The sequence below is a fragment of the Aegilops tauschii genome, chromosome 4 (genome assembly GCF_002575655.3).
Source record: "Aegilops tauschii subsp. strangulata cultivar AL8/78 chromosome 4, Aet v6.0, whole genome shotgun sequence".
In the NCBI taxonomy this organism is placed as follows: Eukaryota; Viridiplantae; Streptophyta; class Magnoliopsida; order Poales; family Poaceae; genus Aegilops; species Aegilops tauschii.
The window spans coordinates 384,069,697-384,084,207 of record NC_053038.3 but is presented as its reverse complement, the minus strand read 5'-3'; positions in this window follow the sequence as shown (position 1 = coordinate 384,084,207).

The following is a 14,511-nucleotide window of genomic DNA, read 5'->3' as shown; positions in this document are numbered from 1 at the left end:
CAACATGTTCATCATCAAGTTGCTTAAAATTCATAATATCGTTTCTAAGAGAAATGATCTTAGCGGGAGGAAAATATTTAGAGATAAAAGCATCTTTGCACTTATTCCAAGAATCAATACTATTTTTAGGCAAAGACGAAAACCAAGCTTTAGCACGATCTCTAAGCGAAAAAGGAAATAGCTTCAATTTAACAATATCATTGTCCACATCTTTCTTCTTTTGCATATCACACAAATCAACGAAGCTATTTAGATGGGTAGCGGCATCTTCACTAGGAAGGCCGGCGAATTGATCGTCATGACAAGATTCAACAAAGCAGCATTGATTTCACAAGACTCAGTATCTGTAAGAGGAGCAATCGGAGTGCTAAGAAAATAATTATTGTTGGTATTGGTAAAGTCACATAATTTAGTATTATCTTGAGCCATCGTGACAAGCAAGCAATCCAACACACGAGCAAACAAGAAGCGAGCGAAAAAGAGGCGAACGGAAAAGAGAGGGCGAATAGAACGGCAAGGGTGAAGTGGGGGAGAGGAAAACGAGAGGCAAATGGCAAATAATGTAATGCGGGAGATAAGGGTTTGTGATGGGTACTTGGTATGTTGACTTTTGCGTAGACTCCCCGGCAACGGTGCCAGAAATCCTTCTTGCTACCTCTTGAGCACTGCGTTGGTTTTCCCTTGATGAGGAAAGGGTGATGCAGTAAAGTAGCGTAAGTATTTCCCTCAGTTTTTGAGAACCAAGGTATCAATCCAGTAGGAGGCCACGCACGAGTCCCTCGCACCTACACAAACAAATAAATCCTCGCAACCAACGCAATAAGGGGGTTGTCAATCCCTTCACCCTCATTTACGAGAGTGAGATCTGATAGATATGATAAGATAATATTTTTGGTATTTTTATGATAAAGATGCAAAGTAAAATAAAAGGCAATAAAAATAACGAAGTGTTGGAAGATTAATATGATAGAAAATAGAACCCGGGGCCATAGGTTTCACTAGAGGCTTCTCTCGAGAGCATAAGTATTACGGTGGGTGAACAAATTACTGTTGAGCAATTGACAGAATTGTGCACAGTTATGAGAATATCTAGGTATGATCATGTATATAGGCATCACGTCCGAGACAAGTAGACCGACTCCTGCCTGCATCTACTACTATTACTCCACACATCGACCTCTATCCAGCATGCATCTAGAGTATTAAGTTCATAAGAACAGAGTAACGCTTTAAGCAAGATGACATGATGTAGATGGATAAACTCATGCAGTATGATATAAACCCCATCTTGTTATCCTCGATGGCAACAATACAATACGTGCCTTGCTGCCCCTACTTTCACTGGGAAAGGACAGCGCAAGATTGAACCCAAAGCTAAGCACTTCTCCCATTTCAAGAAAGATCAATCTAGTAGGCCAAACCAAACTGATAATTCGAAGAGACTTGCAAGGATAACCAATCATACATAAAAGAATTCACAGAAGATTCAAATATTGTTCATAGATAAACTTGATCATAAACCCACAATTCATCGGTCTCAACAAACACACCGCAAAAGAAGATTACATCGAATAGATCTCCACAAGAGAGGGGGAGAACATTGTATTGAGATCCAAAAAGAGAGAAGAAGCCATCTAGCTAATAACTATGGACCCGAAGGTCTGAGGTAAACTACTCACACATCATCGGAGAGGCTATGGTGTTGATGTAGAAGCCCTCCGTGATCGATGCCCCCTCCGGCGGAGCTCCGGAAAAGGCCCCAAGATGGGATCTCATGGGTACAGATGGTTGCGGCAGTGGAATTAGGTTTTTGGCTCCGTATCTGGTAGTTTGGGGGTACGTAGGTATATATAGGAGGAAGAAGTACGTCAGTGGAGCAACGTGGGGCCCACGAGGGTGGAGGGCGCGCCCAGGGGGGTAGGCGCGCCCCCCTACCTCGTGCCCTCCTAGTTGATGTCTTGACGTAGGGTCCAATTCCTCTGGATCACGTTCATTCCGGAAATCACGTTTCCGAAGGTTTCATTCCGTTTGGACTCCGTTTGATATTGTTTTTCTGCGAAACTCTGAAATAGGCAAAAAACAGCAATTCTAGGCTGGGCCTCCGGTTAATAGGTTAGTCCCAAAAATAATATAAAAGTGTATAATAAAGCCCAATAATATCCAAAACAGAATATAATATAGCATGGAACAATAAAAAATTATAGATATGTTGGAGACGTATCATACGGCCTAGGATTAAAGTTTCCTCTATAAGCATTGTTACCAAAATTATTCCTACCAAAAAATTCACATCCATAGATTCATTGTTATTCTCAATCAAAGTAGACAAAGGCATATCATTGGGATCAGAAGAAACACTCTTATTAGCAAACAATTTCATAAGTTCATCCATCTTTCCACTCAACACATTAATTTCTTCTATCGCATGCACTTTTTTACTAGTAGATCTTTCAGTGTGCCATTGAGAATAATTAACCATAATATTATCTAGGAGTTCGGTTGCTTCTCCTAAAATGATTTCCATAAAAGTGCCTCCCGCGGCCGAATCTAAAAGATTTCTAGAAGCAAAATTCAATCTGGCATAATTTTTTGTATAATCATCCATAAATTCAAACCATGAGTAGGGCAATTACGTATCATTAATTTCATCCTCTCCCAAGCTTGTGCAACATGTTCATGATCAAGTTGCTTAAAATTCATAATATCGTTTCTAAGAGAGATGATTTTAGCGGGAGGAAAATACTTAGAGATAAAAGCATCTTTGCACTTATTCCAAGAATCAATACTATTTTTAGGCAAAGACGAAAACCAAGTTTTAGCACGATCTCTAAGCAAAAACAGAAATAGCTTCTATTTAACAATATCATTGTCCACATATTTCTTCTTTTGCATATCACACAAACCAACGAAGCTATTTAGATGGGTAGCGGCATCTTCACTAGGAAGGCCGGCGAATTGATCTTTCATGACAAGATTCAACAAAGCAGCATTAATTTCACAAGATTCAGCATCGGTAAGAGGAGCAATCGGAGTGCTAAGAAAATCATTGTTGTTGGTATTGGTAAAGTCACACAATTTAGTATTATCTTCAGCCATCGTGACAAGCAAGCAATCCAACACACGAGCGAACAAGAAGCAAACGAAAAAGAGGGCGAACGGAAAAGAGAGGGCGAATAAAACGGTAAGGGTGAAGTGGGGGAGAGGAAAATGAGAGGCAAATGGAAAATAATGTAATGCGAGGGATAAGAGTTTGTGATGGGTACTTGGTATGTCTTGACTTGTGCGTAGATCTCCCTGGCAACGGCGCCAGAAATCCTTCTTGCTACCTCTTGAGCACCGCGTTGGTTTTCCCTTAAAGAGGAAAGGGTGATGCAGTAAAGTAGCGTAAGTATTTCCCTCAGTTTTTGAGAACCAAGGTATCAATCCAGTAGGAGACCACGATCGAGTTCTACGCACCTACACAAACAAATAAGAACCTCGCAACCAACGCGATAAAGGGGTTGTCAATTCCTTCATGGTCACTTACGAGAGTGAGATCTGATAGATATGAAAAGATAGTACTTTTGGTATTTTTATGATAAAGATTAAAAGTGAAGAAAGCAAGTAAACAGTAATGGAGATAACGAGAGATTAATATGATGGAAAATAGACCCGGGGGCCATAGATTTCGCTAGTGGCTTCTCTCAAGATAGCATAGGTATTACAGTGGGTTAACAAATTACTGTTGAGCAATTGATAGAATTGAGCATAGTTATGAGAATATCTAGGTATGATCATGTATATAGGCATCACGTCCGTGACAAGTAGACCGAAACGATTCTACATCTACTACTATTACTCCACACATCAACCGCTATCCAGCATGCATCTAGAGTATTAAGTTCATAAGAACAGAGTAACGCTTTAAGCAAGATGACATGATGTAGAGGGATAAACTCATGCAATATGATATGAACCCCATCTTGTTATCCTCGATGGCAACATTACAATATGTGCCTTGCTGCCCCTGCTGTCACTGGGAAAGGACACCGCAAGATTGAACCCAAAGCTAAGCACTTCTCCCATTGCAAGAAAGATCAATCTAGTAGGCTAAACCAAACTGATAATTCGAAGAGACTTGCAAAGATAACCAATCATACATAAAAGAATTCAAAGAAGATTCAAATATTGTTCAAAGCAAATCTTGATCATAAACCCACAATTCATCGGTCTTGACAAACACACCGCAAAAGAAGATTACATCGAATAGATCTCCAAGAGAATCGAGGAGAACTTTGTATTGAGATCCAAATAGAGAGAAGAAGCCATCTAGCTAATAACTATGGACCCGAAGGCCTGAGGTAAACTAATCACATATCATCGTAGAGGCTATGGTGTTGATGTAGAAGCCCTCCATGATCAATGCCCCCTCCGGCAGGACGCCGGAAAAGGCCCCAAGATGGGATCTCACGGGTATAGAAGGTTGCGGCGGTGGAATTAGGTTTTTGTGGATGCCTCTGATGGTTTGGGGATACGTAGGTATATATAGGAGGAAGAAGTAGGTCGGTGGAGCCACAAGGGGACGGCGAGGGTGGAGGGCGCGCCTGGGGGGTAGGTGCGCCCCCCTACGTATCACCAAACTTGGCTGGATTTTCATTATGGTTGTCATAATCAGTATTGAATGATTGAGATTTTCATACCGGATTATATATTCCAATCTTAAAATAGCCAACATGGCTGGATTTTTTTTATGGTTATCATAACTAGTGTTGATAATTGAGGTTTTGAAAGCCGCTTCAGAGTAATGGCTATTATTCATTCATCCAAAAATACCAGCTCACGGTAGAGAGCATGGTTCAATATTGATATGCAAAGGCTTTCAACAACATCATCCAGACAATGGATGTGTTTCTATGGATGGAATAGTCCCAAGTCACTGCACGCATACAACCTGGCACTTGGGGGCTACATTATTCAAATGAAGATTACATCAAGGATGCAAGTCCCATGTCACTGCAAGCATGCACCATGGCACTTGGGGGCTAATGCAAAGTTATTTTAACTCGCCTCATTGAAGACCCGACCCATCACATAGTGATGAGCCGGCCCTTGGGGCCTACTAATTGCTCATGTCAAAGGTAACCCGAAACTTGTGAGCTACATCATATGGTGTTATTTTTTGAAGTACATGTAAAGTCCCTGCCCATTATTACATAGTGACCTGGCACTTGGGGGCTACACATGGGAAGTTCAAAATGCGCAGTTTACGATTGGAGACTCACAAGAACAACCCGGATTTATCCAGAGTTGCAACATTTATATTAAAGCAAGTCTTAAGCTATCACTACGTTCTCCTCTTAAGACTTGGGGGCTACAGGTGATATGCATATAAGGGAGGAACTTCTTCAAATTCTCAGTTTTGAGCAAACCAGGTATTATATTATTATTGGAGAAATTTGCAAAGTTTATTTTCTCTAAGCTATTCATAGAAAGGTTTAGAGAGCCAACTCAATGATTGGAAGCTATATTTACAAAAGCAAGCACCAAGTCGCCATAAGATTAACCCGGCGGCTGAAAATCAGATGAATATTTCAAGACCAATATTTTTGTCAAGTCAGAGCATTGAAGGCCGACTCAAATTGATTCTTTTTTACAATATTTTTTCCACAAGCAAATTGACTATGGAGTTGGCCTATTGACCCGGACTTCTCAAGAGAAGGAAATGACAAGGACTTAAGGATGATCAGGTGCCGGCTCAGAATTTTTTTAACCCAGAGCACAACCTATCAAATTTGTTCTTGTGTTTATTTTGCAGGATCGGCTTAACATGGATAAATCCAAATTAAAATGGGGGCTAATGTCGGGGATATACTCCGCGGTATGACCCAGCAGGATATATGACCCGCCGAGACTTGGCGCTTCATCGGTAACCCGCCAGAAGACTGGCGACTCATTGATGACCCCGGCGGCGGGTCAGATAGATCACAAGCCCAAGGCCCAGAAGGCCGGCTCATGTTATGGTAGGCCGGCTTAAGAGGAAAGGCATAAGGAATATTCCCTTACAAAGGAAGCAAGACTAGGACTCCACTTGTAATAGAGTAATCCTAATCCTACTAGGACTAGTCATGTAAGCCAACCCTTCAACTTATATAAGGAGGGGCGGGGCACCCCAAGAGGGAGAAGTGGAGACAAACAAGTCAATAGCTCTCTAGAGAGAGGTAGCCAAAGAGCACCCTTGTAATCGTGAGCACCATGATCAATATCATGAAATAGGATGTAGGATTTTACCTCCACCATGAGGGGCCAAACCTGGGTAAAAAACCTCGCGTCTCTCGTCCCACTCAACCCCTCTCAAGCTACTACATAGATGCATTGGCCTCACGAATAAGTCCTCACACACTGGTACGCGTCGGTCCTAAACAAACAGTTTTAACCCCTTTCCATGACGACATTTGGAACCGTCGGCAAGTGAGTGTCGGCAATAGGGGGGTCCTTCCCACACGACCCAGAAACCGTCGGGGGATATGCCCTCCTGGCACACACGCTCGGCAAAATGAGGTCGTGTCCGACCGGCGAGCGCTCAAATACGGAAATATGTACAGTAGAGATAAAAAAAACAATTATACGGCGAAATTGTTTCCGGTCGCAAGTACATCGCACACAGTCAGTCCCCGCTAAATGTTTCCGTTCGTATGTACATCCCACACAGTCAGTCCCCGCTAAATGTTTCCGTTCGTATGTACATCCCACACAGTCGCTCCAAGGAAAATGTTCCGTTCACTGGTACATCACACACAATTTTTCACGTTAAATCGTTTGCATTATTGAATGTATCACACATGGTCTGTAGAAGAAACTATGTGACAAAGGCTGTGCATCACAAACAGTTTTTATGTGGTAAACGTTTGCGCAAGGTGGCCTAACACAAACAGTTTTCAAGAGAAAGTCGTGTGTGATTGTTCATTGATCCAACACAGTTTATTCCTAGAAACTGTGTGCATTGCGTGAGGTCATCGCCCACGGTATTTTTTCAACAACCGTTTGCAATAGCAAAACCCAATTAGGAGGCTAATTCGCCATTAGCAGCCTAATTATCCGAATATTCATAAGCCATTTATTAATCTAATTGACATTTCATATTAAGCACACAATATATTTCATTTGCATATTAAAGAAGCAGAATTTCATAATTGAAATACATCAGAGTACAACATGATATAGCTTCAGCACTCAGCTACCCCATTGCACAACTGCACCAGCAGCAAGTTCCACATGCAACATGTAGAACCTTTCGAAATTAGCATCATAGACGGTATATAGATAGATGCATCTCATCTGGAAAACTGCTGAAGCGGGAGGCGGATATTGAGCCTTCATTCATGTTGAAGGTCTTTGCAACTTTAGGCCAGTGCCTGTGGATGATTGACCGTCCTTCGTCCTCTTTAGGAACACTTCAATATTGAACCATGGGTGTTGTATGAAAACCTTCCTCGCCTCCTGACCATTGAGGTGGTTTGAGAAGTAATCATCAGTGAACTGCTTTGGAAAGGCCTCAAAACAAGGATGTGCATAAATATCCTCTCTATATTGGAAATGGGGCAAAGGAATAAAAAAAGGCAAGGTATAATAGTTAGTACCATCTTGTAGTGGACTGATGTCTTCTTCATTGTGCAGACAAAGATCTTGTTGTTTTTGTCGCTAATTTCTTTATCCTAACAATCTTTATGAGTTTCTTGATTTGATTGATATTCATGGACAACTCATTTCCACATATGCAAAAAGGGTCGAACAGTGGGTCAAAACCTCTCACAGCAGGACCTACATGTGCAAGACCAAATTGTTAAAAACCAAAATATTGGAATGGTTCCTGCAATTGCACAATAATGTGCTATTAGAGAACGGACCATGCACGTGCTAACCTCGATTGTAAACCTCAGTGCTTCCCATTGTTTCCCTGCAACACATATAAGGTAGTTAGTCATCAGGTTAAGTAAGGGTTCGCATGCTATCAGTAAAATATGTTGATGAAAAATAAGCACATTGCAGATTCATCAGATTAATTCAAGCCACATGGAAAACCCATTTACCCAAACCAAGCATGATTAAGAACTAGGAAATATAGCACTTGTATATGTTTCTCATGTATTAAGTGCAGCCAAATTTGATTTATTCCTCACATGCACAACAATACAAAATTCTACCCACGACAATTGGACATCACATTGCAGAATTGAACCAAGCAGTTAACTAAACACCACAACAAATGAACCAAACATTAACTGAGCACCACATTGCACAATATAACATACTCCTAATAGAAGATCACACAGTTAACTATAGCCAATTGTAGCAATTGTATTTTTTCTCATGTATTTACTACAGCCAAATTCAATTTATTCCTCACATGGTATACAATAACAGAATGCACCCACAACTATTGAACATCGCATTGCAGAATTGAACCAAACAGTTAACTAAACACCACATCACAAATGAACCAAACGTTAACTGAGCACCACATTGCACAATGTATAACCAAACCAAGCATGCTTGACAACTTGGAAATATAGCAATTGTATTCGTTTCTCATGTATTTTGTAAAGATAAATTCGATTTATTTCTCACATGGAAGACAATACAAAATTGCAGCCTGAAGAATTGAACATCACATTTGCAGAATTGAACCAAACAGTTAAATGAAGACGACAACTAATTAACAAAACAGTTAATAAGTGAGCACCACACTGCATGACATATAAAACATATACACTAGAGCAATAGATTGCATGGTAAAATTAGATAGCACGATTCACTAGAATTTGTGAAGGAAAGGTAGGAGTAGCACACACAATGGGTAAACCAAGCATGCTTAACCGGCGTAGCTAACACATGGCAAGGTGCTCCTCCAAGATCTGGGGGTCGACACGAATGGCAGCCATCGCGACCTCATCCGCGCGTGCGGCCGTGATTTGCTTCTCCGCTGCCAAATGCTCCTTGAGATCCTGGCTATACAGCGTGCACCATGGCTTAGGGCGGCACTTATTTGGTGGAGGGGTCGGTGATTTGGGTGGAAGGTGTCGCGCTCGCGCCGGCGGTCGGGGCATGTGGGATGTGGAAGGAGGAGGAGGATGGGGGTCCGGTGTGGATTACCTGCCTGGATAGACGAGGCCGAGCAGCGTGAAGGAGGGTCGCCGACGAGGAGGAGGCGCTGCAAGCAAGGAGTGAAGGTTTCAACTTGGAAAGGAAGGTGGAAAGAGGGGAAATGTGGCTTTTGGTAAGGGGGGAGGGGCGGTGAGGTAGATATTTCCGCGGGAGCCGAAAATGTGGCTTCAGCCAAAAAACTTCCGCGCAAAGTGTCATCAGACACGGTCCCTTATTCAGAACTGTGAACGATATGTGGACATCACAAATGATTCAGATAGCTTAACCCGTGTGTGATGAGTTTGAACGTCAAAAGTTTTGGTTCGAATTTCCATGGTTACAGTGGTCATCCACGTCACTGCATAATTTGGGTACACAAAGGAGACTCCAACACACCCACACTTCTTAATCGAGCAAGTTCAGCAATTAAACAAAGCTAGCTGACCTAAACATTACTCTAACAAATTAAAGACTGGTGCTCTAAATTAAACAAAACAAAGAGTACTACTACGGCTGGTGCTCGTCGATCTCCGCCGCCGCCTCCATGTCCAGCTCGCACTCGATGGTCGCACCATACTCGACAAGCATCTTGCCATCCGCGTCCGCCATCTCTTTGGAAAAGGCCGCCACGAGGTGGGCATGGGTGGACGTGATTTGGGCTTGGATGGGCTCCGTCGTTGCAAGGCATGCGGCGGAGAAATGGACGACTGCATGAACGCTCTCGGCGGTTGCCAGCTCTTCGGTTGTGGGTTGCCGACCGTTGTCGGAGAAGCTTCGTTCGATTTGTGCGGTGTCCAACAGGAGCTGGGCGTGGGCGGCCTCGACATGGTCGTGGGCGGCCTCCATCAGGGCTAAGGCCGCCGCTGCGGAACGGACAACTGTTGTGCCGCTCTCGCCAGTTCCTATCCCCGAGGCATATGTTGCTGTCGCCACCTGAGAAGCAACAGCGGCCGTTTGGGCTGCCTTTGCCACCCAGTCGCAGATTGTAGCCGCGCTCATGCACCTTGTTAGCACACGCATGGCGGCTGCGGCCGCGCTCTCGTCGGAGTGGGCCACCGAAGTTGCCCTCACGACGCGGGTCCACGTTCCCATCTTTCACCGGCGATGATTGAATAGTGAAATGATATTTGGGGAGCGAGCTAGTGTGCTTGAGATGCCGACTGTGGACTGTAGCCGACGCACCTTCTCGCGTAAGCCATAGGCATACTATACACCGACGGTGCTCCAGGATATTTTGTGATGCATCTCACGCGGTTGCTGATAATAAACTGTGTGCGATCTACTTGATTTTTCATCTTGATTTGAATTACATAATGGGGTCACAGCGGCAATGGACGGTGTTTGCATTGCTAGACCTTTTATCTGGAGTGAACATGCAACTATATGTGTGTCGTAAAAGAATTGGAATTATTTAGGGTTCGTTTGAACATTTTATACATTAAATTTGTTTTCTAGCCATTTCAGGTGCACAATTCAAAATTAAACTACATGCACATGCTCCGGTGCATATAAATTTGTTGAAAAATCAAATCTGTGTCCTTGGGTGCATGCTTAGGTCCCATGCAAGAAATGGGAATGAATTTCAAACACCAGGGCGCCGTTGATTGCCTGCAAAACATTGAGATGCCTGGTTTTCAAATTCTAGAATCCAAAACTCGTCTGAAATTCATGAAACTTGGCATGCTATCATGGAACGGCATCAACATGCCATGTTAAAATGTTTGTCCCATTTGGGGCAGGTTTGGGTATATGCTTCTCACAAACCGGAGCTTCTCACAACAAGCATGATGGTTTTCGGTAGGGAACGTCCCACCTTTGGGGATGAAACGATATCCATTGCCTCTTATTGCTTTCAAATTTTTTCTTGTGTCAACATAGAACAACAGGAGTGTTGTGTGAATTTTTATGACTTTTTGGGGTTCGTTGGACATTTTTATGCGTTAACTGAGTTTTCAATGCATTTATGTGCATAATTAAAATTTGAACTACATGCACATGCTCCAGTGCATACAATTTGGTTGAAAAATCAAATATGTGTCCTTGGGTGCATGCTTAGGTCCCATGCAAGAAATGGGAATGAATTTCAAACACCAGGGCACCGTTGATTGCCGGCAAAACATTGAGATGCCTGGTTTATAAATTCTAGTAAATCCAAAACTCGTCTAAAATTCATGAAACTTGGCATGCTATCATGGAGCGGCATCAACATGCCGTGGTAATTTTTTTGTCACATTTGGGGCAGGTTCGGGTATATGCTTCTCAGAAACCAGAGCTTCACACAACAAGCATGATGGTTTTCGGTAGGGAACGTCCCACCTTTGGGGACGAAACAATATCCATTGCCTCTTATTGCTTTCAAATTTTTTTCTCATGTCAACATAGAACAACAGGAGTGTTGTGTGAATTTTTGTGATTTTTCGGGGTTCATTTGGACATTTTTATGCATTAACTGAGTTTTCAATGCATTTATGTGCACAATTCAAATTTGAAATACATGCACATGCTCCAGTGCATATAAATTGGTTGAAAAATCAAATATGTGTCCTTGGGTGCATGCTTAGGTCCCATGCAAGAGATGGGAATGAATTTCAAACACCAGGGCACCATTGATTGCCGGCAAAACATTGAGATGCCTGGTTTTTAAATTCTAGTAAATCCAAAACTCGTCTGAAATTCATGTAACTTGGCATGCTATCATGGAGCGGCATCAACATGCCATGGTAAAAAATTTGTCCCATTTGGGGCAGGTTTGGGTATATGCTTCTCACAAACCGGAGCTTCTCACAACAAGCTTGATGGTTTTCGGTAGGGAACGTCCCATCTTTGGGAACGAAATGATATCCATTGCCTCGTATTGCTTTCAAATTTTTCCTCGTGTCAACATAGAACAACGGGAGTGTTGTGTGAATTTTTGTGATTTTTCGGGGTTCGTTTGGACATTTTTATGCATTAACTGAGTTTTCAATGCATTTCTGTGCATAATTCAAATTTGAACTACATGCACATGCTCCAGTGCATATAAATTGGTTGAAAAATCAAATATGTGTCCTTGGGTGCATGCTTAGGTCCCATGCAAGAAATGGGAATGAATTTCAAACACCAGGGCACCGTTGATTGCCGGCAAAACATTGAGATGCATAGTTTTTAAATTCTAGTAAATCCAAAACTCATCTGAAATTCATGAAACTTGGCATGCTATCATGGAGCGGCATCAACATGTTGTGGTAAAATTTTGTCCCATTTGGGGCAGGTTTGGGTATATGCTTCTCACAAACCAGAGCTTCTCACAACAAGCATGATGGTTTTCGGTTACGTCCCACCTTTGGGGACGAAACGATATCCATTGCCTCTTATTGCTTTCAAATTTTTTTCTCGTGTCAACATAGAACAATAGGAGTGTTGTGTGAATTTTTGTGATTTTTCGGGGTTAGTTTGGACATTTTTATGCATTAACTGAGTTTTCAATGCATTTATGTGCACAATTCAAATTTGAACTACATGCGCATGCTCCAGTGCATATAAATTGTTTGAACAATCAAATCTGTGTCCTTGGGTGCATGCTTAGGTCCCATGCAAGAAATGGGAATGAATTCAAACACCAGGGCACCGTTGATTGCCGGCAAAACATTGAGATGCCTGGTTTTTAAATTGTAGTAAATCCAAAAGTCATCTGAAATTCATGAAACTTGGCATTCTCTCATGGAATGGCACCCGACATGTTGTGGTATTTTTCTTGTCCATTTTGAGAGAAGGTGCACTCGAATAATGACAACCAACAAAGGCATTTTGAAAAAAATAGCTGCCACTTTAATATCTCAAATGTTTGTATTATTCGAACCGTGTGCGTCCTGTTAACCATTCACGTGACGCCACGTGTCTTGGTTTTAATGGCTGTAGGAGGTGCCGTGTAGACAGCTGCTTGACCTTGACTGAACGGGAGGTGTGCGAGCGCCATCCGCTACGCAGGCTGACCGAGAGGCGTGCAAGCTGTCCTCGAATGCGCAGGCTCACCAGGAAGCGTGCGAGTTGTACGCTACGCAGGCTCATTGGGAAGCGAGCCCTTTGACTTCCATGGATGCCCGGCTTGCTCGCATCCTCTCCATTAATGGCGCCCAAGCTGCAGTTTAATTCGCTTTTTAAATATAAAACACTCATCACAAACGTTTTAGTTAGAACACCTGTATGCAAACCGACAGCTTCCCCAGGAAGCCAAGAGAAAATGTGCCGAGCAGGATTTCTGCAGCTCTTGATCGTAAACATTTTAGATAGAACACCCGTATGCAAAGTGAGAGCAGCATAGGATTTGTGCATCCCTTCAACGCAAACGGTTGTTTTGGATGACCCGTGTGCAACCACGTACAAACAATTTGGTAAGATTTGTCAATCCTTGTAACACTGCGATTTGTCAAAATATGAAGCTAAAAATCACTAGAAGTATCTAATTTTTTCCACTAAAATTCAGTAATTAAGCATAGATTTCATTCATAGATTAAGCAGTCGTTCTTAATTTATACAAACAGTTCAACTCGACAGCTGAACCGACCAAACTTTTCCCCAACTGTTGCCAACCACGTACTGAAATAGCTAGTTCAACTATATATACTAGCTAATTTTAAGTACGTTGTACAGTTCCACCACATCTATAGTCAGATGAACTGAACAAAATAGACCCTAAATACTACTACTGCTGCTGCGGAGGGGCTTTGTACTACTTCTGGCTGCCTCTCCTCTGCCGAGCGCACTCAGTAAGAGGCGGAGGAGGAGGAGCCTACCGACGAGCTGGGCAACCGCAATACGGTGCCTGCCGCTGTTGTAGCTTCAGCGACGCTCACCTCGAACGCCCTTTGCCGCTCCAGACGACCCCTCTTGAAGCGGTGGTTCTCCTTGTAGATCTCCTGATTCCTCGCCTCTGAGGCAGTGTGTGCCGCGGCCACGACGGCTGTAAGGCTCTTTGCATGCTCGACGAGGCGCTCCTCCTCCCGCAGGAACTCGGTGTAGCGTGCAACGTCGCCGATGCACGTGCGGGCATCCACCTCCGCCTCCCGCCTTCGGGCGGCGGTCGCGGAGTGGGTGATGACCCCGGCGGTCAACGGTGGGCTAGCGGCCACGGCGGCCAACGACGGGGTGGGGGCCACAACCACCACCTCTCGCCTTCGGGCCGCGGTGGCGGAGCGGGTGATATGCACAGTGGTCGGCAGTGGGGTAGCGGCCACGATGGCCACCTCCCGCTATTGGGCCGCGGCGGCGGAGCAGGCGATGGCCCTGGCTTTCGATGATGGTGTGGTGGCAACGGCTGCCGGCAACAGCTGCCGACAGGCACCGGCGGCGGAGCATGTGGTGGGTGTTCCACGCACACCCTAGGGGCGTTAAACGATAGCGCTTGTTGGGAGG